This window comes from Eretmochelys imbricata, chromosome 11, assembly GCF_965152235.1.
Source record: "Eretmochelys imbricata isolate rEreImb1 chromosome 11, rEreImb1.hap1, whole genome shotgun sequence".
In the NCBI taxonomy this organism is placed as follows: Eukaryota; Metazoa; Chordata; order Testudines; family Cheloniidae; genus Eretmochelys; species Eretmochelys imbricata.
Genome location: NC_135582.1, coordinates 75,700,944 through 75,717,598, shown reverse-complemented (window position 1 = coordinate 75,717,598; position 16,655 = coordinate 75,700,944). Strand labels below are relative to the sequence as shown.

Genomic DNA, 16,655 nt, shown 5'->3' with positions numbered 1-16,655 from the left:
AGCTTTTGCCAAGGCTGTAGGCATCAGCTGAGCACTGACAAATTCAGAGCAGGAAACCAGACCAGCTCACCTGTATGTTAGTACTGCTCAAGATAGGTGTTCGACTTGTAAGAACATGTTTAGTCTCTATACAATGCTTATGAGTTGCTGAACATCAAGAAGGCCTATCAAAACTAAATGGCCATTGTGGAACACCACAATGCAAAGACTACTTAATGGCCTCTCGCACCCATGAAGGTGAAGACCTTTCTGGAGCCCTAGGTGTGACGTTATGTGATTAAAATATGACCATGTATATCATTTTTGCTACCACTGTTATGCAATTGCAACAAATCTGGTACAAAGTATGTCATGTAAGGTGTCAATGGAAAAGTTGTGGTTTGCTGAATGAGATTATCCTATCTGTATGCATGTATCATTGTTGTACCTGAAGTTATGAATATTGACTGTATACTTGTATTTCAAATGTGCTTACTCCTGGGTAACACAAGTTGACATCCAGTCTAGCCAGCACATTCTGAGTGAACCATTCAAGTTGATAGCCCATTAAGTAAAACAATGGGTCATAGAAGAAGCATGTCTCCACTCGGTGGGCGTTCCTGGGACCTTGTAGCCCAAATAAGGACAATGGCTCCTACTATGACTCATCGAAGCATGCAAGGGCATTTGACAATGGACTTTGTCTTGTGCCTGTATATTTCCACTAACTACTGTACCGAGAGCATCTCCACATGGCAGAAAGTACAAAAGGCTCTGGAAACATCTTCATTTTGCCTCTTTCCTGCTCTGGTCTCGGGACTATGGTCTTACAGTAAAAGGAGCATTGCAACCAATGGACTGAGGACCTTTCAATCTTTTGGATGTTACCAGAGACATTATAAGCCAGCAGTTTATTCAATCACTGCTATAAAACTAATCCAAGAATTTTGCAATGATTGTGTGTATTTGATTCCTTTGACCATTTTAACTCTCTCCTCTTTCTTTTCTCTAATAAATAAACCTTTAGATATTAGATACTAAGGGATTGGCAACAGTGTGACTATTGGGTAAGATCCGAGTTATACACTGACCTGGGTATGTGGCTGGTCCTTTGAGATCAGAAGAACCCTTTGGTTGATGAAACCGGTTTTAAATAACCACTCATCATTTAGTCTAGTATCTGGGTGGTGAAACCAGGGCTAGGATACCTAAGGAGACTGCATTTCTGACTTCTTGTTGGCCAGTGTGGTGAGACAGAAATTTACTTTTGTTGCTGGTTTGGTATATCTCATGGAAGAATAACCACCAGTTTAGGGTGAGTCTGCCCTATTTCTCAGCAGTTTGTCCTGAATCTGGCATCCTCAGCTGTGACGTACTGAGACACGGGGACACTAGGCATAATTGAGGCTACGTCTACACTGCACTTATGTCATTAAAACTTTTGTCGCTCAAGGGTGTGGAAAAAAAAAACAAAACACGCCCTCAACAACAAAAGTTCTAAACATGAAAAGCACCGATGTGGACAGCGCTATGTCGGTGGGAGACACTCTCCTGCTGATGAAGCTACGGCCCCTCTCTGGGGTGGTTTTATTTTGTTGTCAGGAGAGCTCTCTCGTGCCAACAAAGGGTGGCTACACTGCACACCTTACAGCGGCAATGCTTTAGCAGCACGGCTGTGCCACTGGAAGCTGTGCAGTGTAGACATAATAGTATGAACCAAAGGCTGTGAATCAGAGAACATCTGGCCTTGGCAGAATAGCAACACAGTAGGTATTAGCTAACACCTCGTAAGCACAAGCCTGATCTCAGAGGATGGTACAAGAACACCCAAAGTTCTCATCTAACTACGTAAACATATTCCCAAGACATGGTACAGGAGGAGATGACATAATAATGGATAAAGATGTTTTGTTCAAACGAGCAGGTACAAGGATTACTAGCACTGCAGAGTTGTAGCAATAACAAAATCTAGAGCATAATAGGTAACTTGTTTGTATCTCTGTATAAAAGGAGAAGTCATACCATCTTTTTTCTGGTCCAGGGGATAGTGTCATGTTACGTTGATTGAACTGGTACCTTGTGGCGGGCACACCTGTGTTAGTGTCCCTGTAGCTCCTATGGGGCACCAGTGCTGGGCTTTGTTGACAGTAAACCTGGCTGTGTGCCACGTCACTGAGCTAACACTGTGGCCTCTCTTAACGAAGAGCACTGAGATGCAACCTGCACTCCCTGCTAGTGCAGAGAACACAGGAGCGCCAAGAACCACAGCACTGACAACTCTGCAGTGCGAGCACCACTCCGCAGCGCTAACAACGCTGGTGACCCGACCGCTGCTTTGGTAAGTGGTGAGCTGCCGGCTCTGGGGTTCACAGCCTAAGATGGCACAAAGCTCCAAGCTAAGGAATCTCCCCATCCCCCAGCTACAGATCCCCCCGGAGTCTGATAAGGTTTGGACAGGCTGGGTAACGAGTAGAGGCGGTCCATATGAGGTAAAAAAAGAAAGTGGGGAAACATGAACTGGATTTTATAAGATTATGGCAGAGACTGTAGCCTTGAAGAAGAAGAACAACAGTAAGAAATGTAGAATACTGCAAACTCTGGGCATGGCTGTTAGACGGCTAAGACAACAAACAACAAAATTGGCAGGGCAAGTAACAGAAAAACAAACTAACAAAAAGAGATAACAGAAGCAATAGATTTGTCACAGCAAGCTGAGAAACAGAACAGAAAACTGGAAACAGCTGTAGAAAATCTGCAAAAAAGAGAAGTGCTACTATCCATCTTGGTGGGCAACAACAGGCTCCGGGTACTTAGATAGTGCCTGATGGGTGGGGACAGAAATGAAGAAAGGCGGCCCTAGCAAAACTAAGGGATGGAACCTGGAATTATTGGAATGGGCTTTGGAATGGGAGCATATGGAATGACCCAGACCAAGAGCCACTAAGCAGTCCATGGGTAGCGGTTACCACTCTGCAACCATCACCGTATGACGAGAGCCATGCTCCAGTGAAACCGAAACCCAGACGGGTGCCTTGTCAGAATGGGAGAAGTAAGCGCACAGGAGGAAGAAGTTGCCAACAATACTTTCCCTAGATTGGTAAATCAGATGGAGGAGGAAACGGAATAGGTCACAGAGCACATTAGGCAACAGGGGCTGCTCTTGATCACAGGAGAGTGGATAAAAAAGGATTTCAAAGTAAAACACCTAGAGTACTAGGCCAACACCGGGAATTAATGCATTGTCAGAAAAAATGCAGCCAGCAAGAGGTAAAAATTTAGGCTGGCAAACACAGTCTAAAAATCTTTAAAGTATGCATGGAGTTCCCCAGAAATGGCTAACTGCAGCAGGGAACCCCAGCAATCCATTTGCCATGCAAGCAAAAGCAACAGGCATTGGGAGAACAAATTCAGGTTTTGTGGAAGCAGGTAGCAACCCCGACTCTCCTCCCAGAGCCGGGATCAAAACCATGGGTACAGATATCCAGCCAGTGATGAGCTGCCAAAATCTTAACAACTGGTTCCCTCCTCACCCCATGAGGGGGTCGTGGCCTGCCCCTGCCCCCCGGGATCCCTGCCCCATCCACCCACCTCCCCTGTCCCCCCACTGCCCCCAGAACCGGGCAGGAGGGTCTCATGAGCCACCGTAGAGTGTGCCCACCCGACCCCTAAGAGCCAGAGGGTCCTGCTGGGGGTGAGGTGTGGAGTCCCGGCGGTGCTTACCTGGGGCAGCTCCCAGGAAGCATCCGGCAGGTCCCTCTGGTTTCTAGGGATGGGGTAATGTAGCTGGGGGGGGAGCAGGGGGAGCGGCCGTGGGGCTGGAGCACCCACGGGGAAAATTTGGTGGGTGCTCGGCAGCTCCTCGCCCTGCACCTGGCCCCAGCTCATCTCCGCTCTGCCTCCGCCTCCTCCTCTGAATGCACCGCCCTGTTCTGCTTCTCTGCCCCCCCTCCCCGCCCCCGGCTTCCCGCAAATCAGCTGTTCGTGTGGGAAGCCGTGGGAGGCAGAGAAGCAGGGGGCGGTTTCACGCTCAGGCCCAGGGAGGCGGAGGTGAGCTGGGGCGGGGAGAGGTTCCCCTGCACCCGCCCGGCCCCCCCGGGTTACCTGCTGCGGCGCAGGCGGCCCTCCTCGTGCCACCACGCCCCAGCTCCCCTCTGACTCCGTGGCCCTGAGCGCAAAGCCGCTGCTTGCTTCTCAGCCCCACCCCGCTTCCCGCGCGAACAGCTGATTTGCGGGAAACTGGGTGCGGGGGGAGAGAAGCAGAGCTGGGCAGTGTGTTCAGGGGAGGAGGCAGAGCGGAGGCGAGCTGGGGCAGGGCGGGGAGCTGCCGGTGAGTGATCTGCATCCACCAAATTTTCCCCATGGGTGCTCCAGCCCCGGAGCACCCACGGAGTCGGTGCCTAAGGCGCCACTTTTGGCCGGTTATTAAATTTAGAAGCCCTTTTAGAACAGGTTGTCCCTTCCGGTTCTAAAAGGGCTTCTAAATTTAACAACCGGTTCCAGTAAACCAGTGCGAACCAGCTCCAGCTCACCACTGTATCCAGCCCTCTGCTTTAACCCACAAAGCCCCACTCAGAGCTAATTATAGAACCTTTTTGCTCAACTATTTTACATACCATTAAGGGTACTTTTATATCCTCTCTCAGTTCGCTAAACTCACTGCTGCTACCTGTACTTTAAAATTTCCTCAGAGTTAATTAATCTCTCCTGACTCATGTCTCCCTCCCTTCCTATATTGCTCTCCACCTGCTTTCACCTCACTTCTGCCCTCTTGGTTTTCAAAAGTTATAAAAGTGATCAACCCCTCGCAGGAAGAAACGGAGCAAGGCTGTAAGGTGGTAACTTAACTCCAGTAAAATAACTATTCTAACGCTTCAGGAATGCAACAGCTGAAGAGACTCTTAACTTTTTTGCAGATATGGTTGCTAAGCAACAGAAATGAGAACTCTGCTTCTAATCGTAGCCCCTAACTAACATATAAAATGTAGGTTTTCCTTAGTTCCATAGGATAGCATCCTTAAAAGCACACAAAGTCATAGCAACTGCATTAAGTTCATTAAATTAATACAACAAAGTGGTCAAATAACTTGAATTTTTACAAATTTTTATTAATTAAAACTTTTAATAAGATAATAACTTTCTTCTTTAAATATTCAACTCTTTTCTTTACTCATTTGTTTCTAAAATGCATTGCCTAAATAACTTTAAGCACTTAATGTCTTATCTTGGCATTAAAATACCGTTCATTAACACAGTTCCCCCAGATACTGTGAGGCCCCTGCCTGGGATGTGTTTCTGAAATAGGGCAAGTCTCTCTGATCAGCAACCCTGTGGATTTTAATGAAGATAAAGGGGGAAACAAATGATTCTCAGATGTGAGGGGGAAAATTGATCACTGGGGAATTTAACCCCACCGCAACCTCCACTGTGGAGAATGACTCAGGGCAACAGGGTCCCTCCAAAAAAGGAGAAGGGATTTCACATGAAAAACAAGGGGAACTCCTACAAGATGAAAGGGATTTTTTAAAATCAATAACTGATAATTCACCTGGAAATTAAAAATCTGAAATGTGACACTAGTGTTCAGCAATCAAAAAGAAAAAGGGGAAAATATGAGGAATCTGTCATAGATTAGAGGAAAGTGGAAAAATTTGAGGGATTTTATATCAATAGTTGATACCGTTGGATCATATTAAAGAAGTTCTGTATTAAAGTCACAAATGAGTTTGATTCCCCATAGTTTAAATTCCAGGGTATTACTAATTAAGAGCTCTCTTGGTTTTTGATACGGTTTCTCTCCCTCTATGTGTGAAACTTGCAAGCTGCTAATTGTGTTAGTACATTCTAAGACAGAGTCTGTTCTCAAAGCAATTCACAGAGAGAGAAACTCAAAGCAAAACTCTGTAACAACAGAAACAGCACCCAGAGACTCCCTGCCCTTTTGTTGTATTAACAATTGTGATTAAAATAGAGATAGAGGATGTATGTGGATAGATGCTTGGTGTGGATAATAACTGAATGATCAGGGAGGTGCCAGCCTAAGAATCCAGTGTCTATCGGCTGAAGAAGGCGTCAAGTGGAAATAACTAGAGGACCCCTGGAGGGCAGACTGGAATCCACCCAACAGCCTCAAGAATGGGAGAACCAAAGAACAAGATAACATCTGGCAGCACGGAGCCATCAGGAATGTGCTATCTGCTGATTGATTCAGCAACAGCATGATGAAGCAATTCCCATAGACTGGCATAGGAAGAAATCCCTATAAAAATGGACTCTAGAAAGTGAGAACTTTGGGGTCTGATTCTGCAAACCAACTTCCAGGAGCATCAGATGAGCATCTGACAAGGCCCTGCTCCCTCCTCATGTCCAGGCCACCTGGCCAGTGGCTTGGCATGAGCAACTCTAAGGCTGGTAACTATGATAACAACCTTGCAGAACCTGTGTGTGTGTGTTTCTATGAATGAATGTGTGAATAAATATGAGATTGAATGGAGTGTTATAGCTATAACTAACGGCTTACTATGATTCTTTCTGTATCCACAATAAATGTGGTATTTTGCCTTTTCCCCTTTCATAAGATCCTGCTGGTTTTTATTTTATTGGTATAACAATACAAGGTAAAGAGGTAAAAGCGGAGTGGATTTCATATCAATATTTGATAACGGAGAAAAGGGGCAAGATGTGGAAGGATTTTATATCAATCAATATTCAAGGATTTAAGAAAAGGACAACATCTGAGGAGGTTTCATGTTAACATCAGATGATTAGATGGCGAAAATCTCAGGGGAAAATAAATCAGATATCAAGAGAGAAAATAGGGCAAAATGTTCAGGAATTTTCTGTCAATACTTCAGAACTGAAGAGAAAATGGGGTAAAAACAAAGCATTTCCTAATATAAGAGGAAAACACCAACACCTGAGGGGACTTGTCAACACTGAAGAATTGGAGGGAAAAGTGGGAACGTTTAAGGGGATTTGTGATGGGATGCAGCTGGCCTTTGCAGCTCCCTACAGCAGACCCCACGATCCTACTACATCCTGTCCCAGGAAACAGCAAAGGTGGGTCCTCTGGGCCTCTCTAGGGCCGACCCAGGCCTCCCAGAAGCAGCCACTCAGAGCCCAGGAGGCTCAGAGAAAAGGAGCGGCGGGCACAGCAGCTCAGTCCCTGGCTGGACGGAAGGAGTAAAGCAGGGGGGCGCTTCCCTGGCCTGGTGCGAGAGAAGAAGCGGAGGACGGCGCCCCTGCGACAGGGCTGCAGACGGAAGGGCCCCGTAGGAAGAGGCCCAGGGAAACAGCAGGGATGGACTGGAGCGAGCAGTACGTGGCCGCTGTGTCGAGGGTCCCCAGGTTGGAACCTGGGGCAATGGCTGGGCCTGGGTTCCCCTGGCAACAGGGAAAATGGTGTAACCCCCAAAAGGGGACAGGCCTCGTTTGGGAGCCTGACCAAAGGGCTGAATGTAACGGGCCGGGAGCTGGGGCCGAAGGCCCTAGCCGGGGAAGCAGACTGCTTCTTGGGGGGACTCTAATACCCCGGCAGGGCTCACTGGGACTTTGGGCCTCGGCCAGGCGGCCGACCACGGAATTCCCCCCAAGCCGGCCGGCGGCCTGCAGGGGACGCCGGGGGAGACGAGGTCTGGGATGCTGCACCCCGCTGCTCCGAGATGCTCCCGAGGCCAGTGCCCCACCGGGCCCTTATCCGGCCACGTACAACGAACAGCGCAAGGCGATGGGTCCCCCTTGCCTGACAGCCACGGGGCGGCGGGGAGCCCTGGGCCGTGCTGCCTTCCCGGGAGCAGGGAGCGTGGAGGAGCCGGGAGGCCCCGGGGGTGGGCAGTGGGGTCTGGCAGCTCCTGGCTGAAGGGGCCGGGGGAGCAGCGGGGCCGGGCAGAGAAAGCGGCACAAGCCGTGGCCGAGAGCGGAGGACTCCGTCGCGGGAGGCGAAGGGGAGGCGACGGGGGTTTTACTCCCCATGGCTCACGCCGGAGCAGCGGGGCCGAGCCGGGAGGGTTGTGTCGGGCCGGGCGGGGGAAGAGGTGACACCAGAGGGGATTTCACCGCCCCCCCCCCCGTGCGGGCCCCCCCCGGAAGGTCCTGGCTGCACCGAGCTGGGCAAAGCCACCGCAGCTCACACGCTCTCTCCGCCCTGTCCCGGGGCAGCCCCGGCCGGCGCAGGCCCAGCGCGGGAGCAGACCCCGGCCCGGCCCCTCGGTTACCTGGTCTCCGGCCCGGGGCGAGGCCCAGCCCCGCGGGGGAAGCCCGCTCCGGCTGGGCGCAGCAGCCGCGGCCCCGAAGGTCTCCCCGTGGCCCGGCCGGGGCTGGGGACCCGCTCGGCCCTTTGTTCTCCCCAGCGCCGCCCGCCCGCTCCCGCCTCCCGGCCCCGCCCGCTCCGCGGCTCCAGCCCCCCGGGCCCCGCCCGCAGTAGCTCCCGCGCCGGGCACGTTGGCTGGGGAGACCTCGGGCCGGGGCCGGGCAGGAAAGTGCCTCTGCTCGCCCGGCCCGTCCCCGCCCCAGCCCCGCTCCCCGGCCGGGGCCGCCGGTCCGAGAGCTGCTGCCGGCGCCCGACACGCGGGGCCGGGCCGGCTCCTCCGGCTGCTCGGTCCCGTCGGCTGAGGCGCCGGCCCGGGGCTGGGCACGTGCCCTGCTGGCCTGGGGCCCCGGGGAAGCCCGGCGGGGCGGGGGCAGACTGGGTCCCAGGAGGGGCAAACAGCTGGGGCGGGGCAGGAGAGGGGCCGGGGGCAGGAGCCGGGGTGAGCATGGGGCACAGGCACCGCCAGAGAGGGGGAGGGGGAAATCTGGGGGCCGGGGGGCAGAGAGGGTAAAAGTGCCCCAAATGGGGTGACCCATCTGCACTGGCTGACAACATGGAGAAAGGGGGGCAGAAGGTCACGCCTGGCCTCTGGGCCAGTGCCCCCCACCCCGGAACTGTGGACTCCCCTCACCGCCTCCTGACACTGCAGCCCCCGCCGGGCTCCCTCTGGTGGGCCTGGGACTCACCTGTCCCCTGCAGAGCCTGCCTGGCGCCCTTGGGTGAGACCTGCCCGTGGGGAGCCGGAGCAGCCCCCCGCACGCTCCCAATTCTAGCGGGGTGGGGGACTGCTGCTCTGAGGCAGGGGCTCTGCCCCCTCTGTGCCCCATGGCAGAGGCTGGGGTGGGGGTTGTGCTGGAGTCCTAGGCCCAGAGCATGGGAGGGAATTCCACACCCGCCTACCCTACAGAGACCAACCAGGGGTTTATCCAGCGAAGGGCAGGGAGGCTGCACCAGAAGAGTCATTAAGAACTGCCAGATTGCAATTATTAAAGCCCTATCCAACGCTAGAATAACCCTTCTCCCAGGTGGAGTCAGCGACAACAGGGGCTGGGTTCAATATCTAGGAGTTCCTCTTAACAACAGAAACCGGAACCGTCTTGAGCTGTCAACTAGTAATCTGGGAAAATTTACCACCACCATGTGATACCGAAGAGGCAATACTCCCTCTCTTGCAAGCACTGAGTCTGTGTAACAAAAGACACTTTTAGGAAGAGGGAAAAGGCAACCTAGCATTTATTTGGGAAAACACCACAAGCACGGTTCAAAAACATGTGACCACAAGCCTCCCCACCCAGTACATGAGGAAATGTCCTTTGCCTGTTTCTCACCTTGCAATGTGAAATTCTGACAATAGGGTTGCCAACTTTCTGATTGCAGAAAACCAAACACCCTTGCTCTGCCCCTGTTCACTCCATCCCTCCTCCTAGGTCACTCACTCATTTTTACTGGGCTGGGGCAGGGGGTTGGGATGCAGGAGGGGGTGAGGGATCCAGCTGGGGGTGAAGACTCCAGGCTGGGGATGAGAGGGTTGGGGTGCAGGAGGGAGATCCAGGCTGGGGGGTGGGGCTGAGGAGTTCAGAGTGTGGGAGGGGGCTCCAGGTTGGAGCAGGGGGTTGGGGTGTGAGAGGGGGTATGGGCAGTGGGCTGGGGGTGTGAGCTCTGGGATGGGGCCAGAAATGAGGGGTTCAGGGTGCAGGAGAGGGCTTCAGGCTGGGGAGGGAGGAGGGCTCTGGCTGGGGGTGCGGGCTCTGGGGTGAGGCTGGGGATGAGGGATTTGGGATTAAGGAAGGGGCTCAGGGCTGGAGCAAAGGGTTGGGGTGCAGGAGGGGGCTCAGGACTGGGGATTAAGTAATGGGAGGGGATGGGGCATGGTGTTTGGGTGCAGAGTGCAGGCTCTGGGAGGGAGTTTGTGTAGGGGCTCGGGCAGGAGGCTGGGGTCCGGGGGTTGGGGGGTGGGCTCCAGGCAGCGCTTACTTCAGGTGGCTCCCAGGAAGCAATTTCCAGCAAATGGGAGCTCCAGAGCTGGCACTTGGAGAGGGGGTGCCTAGGAGCCAGAGGGACGCGCTGGCCACTTCCGGGAACCACGCGGAGCCGGCTGCTGTGGCCAACCGGACTTTTAGCGGCCCAGTCAGCTGTGCTGACTGCAGACACCAGGGTCCCTTTTCGACCAGGTATTCCAGTTGAAAACTGAATGCCTGGCAACCCTAAAACAAATGCTCCTTTAACACACCACTCCCTTCTCCTGCACTGCAACCCATTCACAGTTTGCCAACCAAGGACAGCCAAGACCCAGAGTGCAGAGGTGCGTTCATGTGGGTTCAGCCCCAGCCCCTGAGGGGAGCAGCAACCAATGCAACTCGCTCACAGAGGTGGGGCTGGGTCACTGGAATCTCTGTGCTAACCCCATGTCCTGGGGTGGGCGGTGGAAAGGGGAACTCTTAGTGCTCAGACCTGTGGGTGCCCCCACAGTTCATTGACACCCAGTGACTGTGAGAGCTGCAAACTGCGGAGCCTGGAGTTCAGGGCAGGCTGTGGCTGGGGGGCTAGGATGCAGGGCCCTGTGTACTGGCTCCCTGGAGGGAGAGAATGCAAGCCCTGTCCTGGAGTTGCTGTAGGGGTAGGGGTTGGGGAGGCTGCAGTGGAGGGTCAGATTATGGCAATCTCCCCAGGACTGCTGGACCCCCTCTGCCAGTGACCCCGCAGGAGGACCGCATGCTTCCAAACTCCAACGAGCTCCAGCTTGGGGTCTCCCTCTCTGTGATCTCAGGAGGAGCTTTACTCCTGTCCTGGGCAGGTGGCTGCGCTTGGAATGCCCAACCCAGCCAAAGCACTCAGTTGGTGGAAGTGCTTTATTCCCTGTTAGCCCCAGCTGCCCCAGGGCACTGACGGGCCCTTTTACCTGAGTAGCTGTTCCCCCTGGGGCAGTGCTGTGTAATCATCACCTTATTTAACTAGAGCCTCAGAGCACAGGATACTCTCCACTGTGGGACGCACCATGTGGAGTCTGAAATGGATTTCACACAGAGCTGCATTAAGGTTAATCTAGTGCAAAAAGAGATCGTTGCCAGTATATATTTAAGGCAGTCAGTTACCAGACTGTGTCTCTGATACTCCAGTGTTGCCAACTCTCATGATTTTATTGTGTCTTTAGATTTGTGGAGTTGTTGCTGGAATCCTATTACAAGAGCAAAGCTTGGGGATGTGAAGCAACTAAACCCTAAAGGCTCAAAAGCCAGAAGACAAATTACAAGAACCCAACATTTATTTTGGAAAAAACCCTCATGATTGCTAGGCCAATCTGATGATTTGTCCGGGGAAACCCGGTCTTTTCCTTGCAGGTTGAAAACAAATGCACCCCAGCACCCAGGTCCCTTCAGAATGCCAGCTGTGGTATCCAGCCTCTCATCAAGGGATACGCACAGAAATCTCAGAAACTCTATTCCCATAGCAACAATGTAAGTACTGTAAGGGCCCTACCATCAATCAAACCCTAACCTCACCCTTTGACCCCTTAAAACCCGCCCACTTGTCACCAGAAGTCCTGCCCCATGGGGGTATTACTTCCGGGGTCAAGGCGGACACATGGCCGGAAGCAAGTTGTGGCTCGTGGCATTCAACCAACTCCTGGGTTGTATTAAACTGTCCAACAGCATTCTACCAACTCCTGAGGTCATATTTAAACCTCCAATAGAGTTCTGCCAAGTCCAGGGGTTATATTTAAACTGTCCAATAGCATCTGAGAATTCCTGAGGTTTTATTTCATTTCATATTAATCAGAACTCACCCACCTCCCTTACTATGGGTGCACCCCCATCAAATTTAACCCTATGGCAACAAGGGTGAGTAATCACAGTCACCCTGGCTTTTCAGTGGGGGTGTGGTTAAAATCATTCAGTTCAACATGGTAAGTCAGCTCTATTGTACTCAAACACATGTCTGAACCATCCCTGGTGTTTTTTTTTATTGTAAACACATTTTTAGGATTTTTTTTTCCCCTCCCACAACATAAATTTCAGCTTTTTGCTGTAAATGGGTCTCTTTTACACAAAAACACAAGAGCTAGGTTCTCACAAACTATTTATTTTTTATTTAAAAGACATACAGTTCCTTGAAAACAAACCAAGATGCTTCATTAAAACTTTTAGCTCACGTAAGGGCCAAAGTCCTTCTAACACAAACACAGATAGTCACAAAGCCCTTTTCAATGTTTTTTTTTTTAAATTTACAGCTACCAAGTTTTATATCGCATGTTTGGCCCCTCACCATTCTCTAACTTAATCGTTTTAGATTTCTTACAAATAGCCTTTTTCCTAAGCAGGGTTCTGTAACTTTTTGTGCAGACTAGACGGTCAATATAGTGCTGCAAGCAGGCATCTTCTGGTTTGGTCATTTTCTTTAAAACACGGTCAGGGTCTCCACTGAATTGCACAGCATTTATCAAGGTCACCCATTGCGCTAAATGTTCTTGGGTTAGGCACAGACATTGCGTAGCATAACCTATGGCAATCACAGTGTTTAGTAAGCTTTCCAAACCCAGCTCAGCACACAGGCCCCGGAGCTTGCAGTTTATATCCACTGAAGTCCAAGTCACACAGTCACGGTGCCACTGGCCTGGCGCATCTAGGACACAGCCCTCACAATCTTCAAAAAGCTTTTCCCTAAGACAGTGGTTAAGGACAGTATAAACAGCAACGCGTACAATAGTCCGCATGACTTTTTTACGCTCACGACGTGGCACTGGCTCAGTTAGTTCCATGCCAAGCCTCCTCCTAAACTCCTCATAGCCGTCATCCTCGGAGTCCTCTTCAACAACTTATATCGGCGTTGAGCAAAAACAAGGTGGGCCCGGTTCATCTTCGCTGCTTGATGAAACGCTGTCCAGGGCCTCCAGGTCCTCTAGAAAGGCATCGTTGAGCTGTCGAGAGATTTTCAGACAAGAAACAAGTGTAAGTTCCCACTGCTTGTTTTTAGATTTACACAACCCCCGGTTCCTAACCCATTACACCCCATCATCATCATAGAATCATAGAATATCAGGGTTGGAAGGGACCTCAGGAGGTCATCTAGTCCAACCCCCTTGTCAAGGTTCCTCCCCCACTCTGAACTCTAGGGTAGAGATGTGGGGACCTGCATGAAAAACCTCCTAAGCTTATCTTTACCAGCTTAGGTCAAAACTTCCCCAAGGTACAAAATATTCCACCCTTGGTCCTTGGATTGGCCGCTACCACCACCAAACTAATACTGGTTACTGGGGAAGAGCTGTTTGGACACGTCTTTCCCCCCAAAATACTTCCCAAAACCTTGCACCCCACTTCCTGGACAAGGTTTGGTAAAAAGCCTCACCAATTTGCCTAGGTGACTACAGACCCAGACCCTTGGATCTTAAGAACAATGAACAATCCTCCCAACACTTGCACCCCCCCTTTCCTGGGAAATGTTGGATAAAAAGCCTCACCAATTTGCATAGGTGACCACAGACCCAAACCCTTGGATCTGAGAACAATGAAAAAGCACTCAGTTTTCTTACAAGAAGACTTTTAATAAAAATAGAAGTAAATAGAAATAAAGAAATCCCCCCTGTAAAATCAGGATGGTAGATACCTTACAGGGTAATTAGATTCAAAACATAGAGAACCCCTCTAGGCAAAACCTTAAGTTACAAAAAAGATACACAGACAGAAATAGTTATTCTATTCAGCACAGTTCTTTTCTCAGCCATTTAAAGAAATCATAATCTAACACGTACCTAGCTAGATTACTTACTAAAAGTTCTAAGACTCCATTCCTGGTCTATCCCCGGCAAAGACAGAATATAGACAGACCCACAGACCCTTTGTTTCTCTCCCTCCTCCCAGCTTTTGAAAGTATCTTGTCTCCTCATTGGTCATTTTGGTCAGGTGCCAGTGAGGTTACCTTTAGCTTCTTAACCCTTTACAGGTGAGAGGATTTTTTTCTCTGGCCAGGAGGGATTTTAAAGGGGTTTACCCTTCCCTTTATATTTATGACACCCCTGCTCAAAGCAGGACCAATCCCCAATTAAATCATCCCAGCCAGGGCTTTGTCAAGCCTGACCTTAAAAACTTCTAAGGAAGGAGATTCTGCCACCTCCCTAGGTAACGCATTCCAGTGTTTCACCACCCTCTTAGTGAAAAAGTTTTTCCTAATATGCAACCTAAACCTCCCCCACTGCAACTTGAGACCATTACTCCTTGTCCTGTCCTCTTCTACCACTGAGAATAGTCTAGAACCATCCTCTCTGGAACCACCTCTCAGGTAGTTGAAAGCAGCTATCAAATCCCCCCTCCTTCTTTTCTTCTGCAGACTAAACAATCCCAGTTCCCTCAGCCTCTCCTCATAAGTCATGTGTTCCAGACCCCTAATCATTTTTCTTGCCCTTCGCTGGACTCTCTCCAATTTATCCACATCCTTCTTGTAGTGTGGGGCCCAAAACTGGACACAGTACTCCAGATGAGGCCTCACCAACGTCGAATAGAGGGGAACGATCACGTCCCTCAATCTGCTCGCTGTGCCCCTACTTATACATCCCAAAATGCCATTGGCCTTCTTGGCAACAAGGGCACACTGCCGACTCATATCCAGCTTCTCGTCCACTGTCATCCCTAGGTCCTTTTCCGCAGAACTGCTGCCTAGCCATTCGGTCCCTAGTCTGTAGCTGTGCATTGGGTTCTTCCATCCTAAGTGCAGGACCCTGCACTTATCCTTATTGAACCTCATCAGATTTCTTTTGGCCCAATCCTCCAATTTGTCTAGATCCCTCTGTATCCTCTCCCTGCCCTCCAGGGTATCTACCACTCCTCCTAGTTTAGTATCATCCGCAAATTTGCTGAGAGTGCAATCCACACCATCCTCCAGATCATTTTTGAAGATATTGAACAAAACCAGCCCCAGGACCGACCCCTGGGGCACTCCACTTGACACCGGCTGCCAACTAGACATGGAGCCATTGATCACTACCCGTTGAGCCCGACAATCTAGCCAACTTTCTATCCACCTTATAGTCCATTCATCCAGCCCATACTTCTTTAACTTGCTGACGAGAATACTGTGGGAGACCGTGTCAAAAGCTTTGCTAAAGTCAAGAAACAATACATCCACTGCTTTCCCTTCATCCACAGAACCAGTAATCTCATCATAGAAGGCAATTAGATTAGTCAGGCATGACCTTCCCTTGGTGAATCCATGCTGACACTTCCTGATCACTTTCCTCTCATGTAAGTGCTTCAGGATTGATTCTTTGAGGACCTGCTCCGTGAATTTTCCGGGGACTGAGGTGAGGCTGACTGGCCTGTAGTTCCCAGGATCCTCCTTCTTCCCTTTTTTAAAGATTGGCACTACATTAGCCTTTTTCCAGTCATCCGGGACTTCCTCCGTTCGCCACGAGTTTTCAAAGATAATGGCCAATGGCTCTGCAATCACAGCCGCCAGTTCCTTTAGCACTCTCAGATGCAACTCATCCGGCCCCATGGACTTGTGCACGTCCAGCTTTTCTAAACAGTCCCTAACCACCTCTTTCTGCACAGAGGGCTGGTCCCTAACAACCTCTTTCTGCACAGTTTATAACCATCCATCACTTCTTCATCATTCATTCACCTGAGCGACGTCTTTTCGGTTCACCTTGTCCGCCGGTGACTCCCCCGAGCTGAGTTCACCTTCTTCCTCCAGGGGGTGGATGAGAAGAGGCCGTCACACTCATCGGGGTGTCTCACAAGCAGGTGGGTTTCAAGTTCAGGTTCTGGCATATCCATCAACGGCTGGGCCAAAGGGCTCCCCTTGGTCACTCCCTCCTCCTCCTCGGAACTGTAGCTGTATATCTTTACATTTAGCTGCATGAAAAGCATATTGCTTGCACCGATTTCACCAAGCAATCTAGCTTGCTGTGAATCAGTGACCTGTCCTCTTTATTTTTCACCACTCACAAAATTTTTGTCACCTGCAAACTTCATCAGTGATGATTTTATGTTTTCTTCTGAGTCATTGATGAAGATGTTAAATAACATAGGGCCAAGAAACGATCCCTGTGGGACCCCACTGGAAACACACCAGCTTGATTATGATTCCCTGGTACAGTGACATTTTGAGACCTATCAATTATCAAACTTTTAATCCATTTAATGTGTGCCATGTTAATTGAATATCACTCTAGTTTTTTAATCAGTGTAGTGAGGTGAGATACAAGGTCAAATGCCTTACAGAAGTATAAATAAATTACATCAAAGCTATTATCTTTATCAACCATACTTGTAATCTCATTAAAAAAAGATATAAAGTTAGTTTGACAGGATCTAGTTTCCATAAACCCACGTAGATTTGCATACATTATCCTACTTTTTTCCTTTATTAATTGAGTCCT

General features: G+C 50.4%; 1 protein-coding gene across 1 annotated transcript in view; it reads right to left on the bottom strand.

The window, feature by feature from the left end:
- LOC144272475 (uncharacterized) overlaps positions 1–8,329 on the bottom strand; it is a 71,424-nt gene extending 63,095 nt beyond the window's left edge. Inside the window, exon 1 of the mRNA XM_077830554.1 lies at positions 8,190–8,329. The gene's annotated coding sequence lies outside the window, so the exon portion shown is untranslated. The remainder of the gene's footprint in view (positions 1–8,189) is intronic.
- Positions 8,330–16,655: the final 8,326 nt, after the last annotated feature.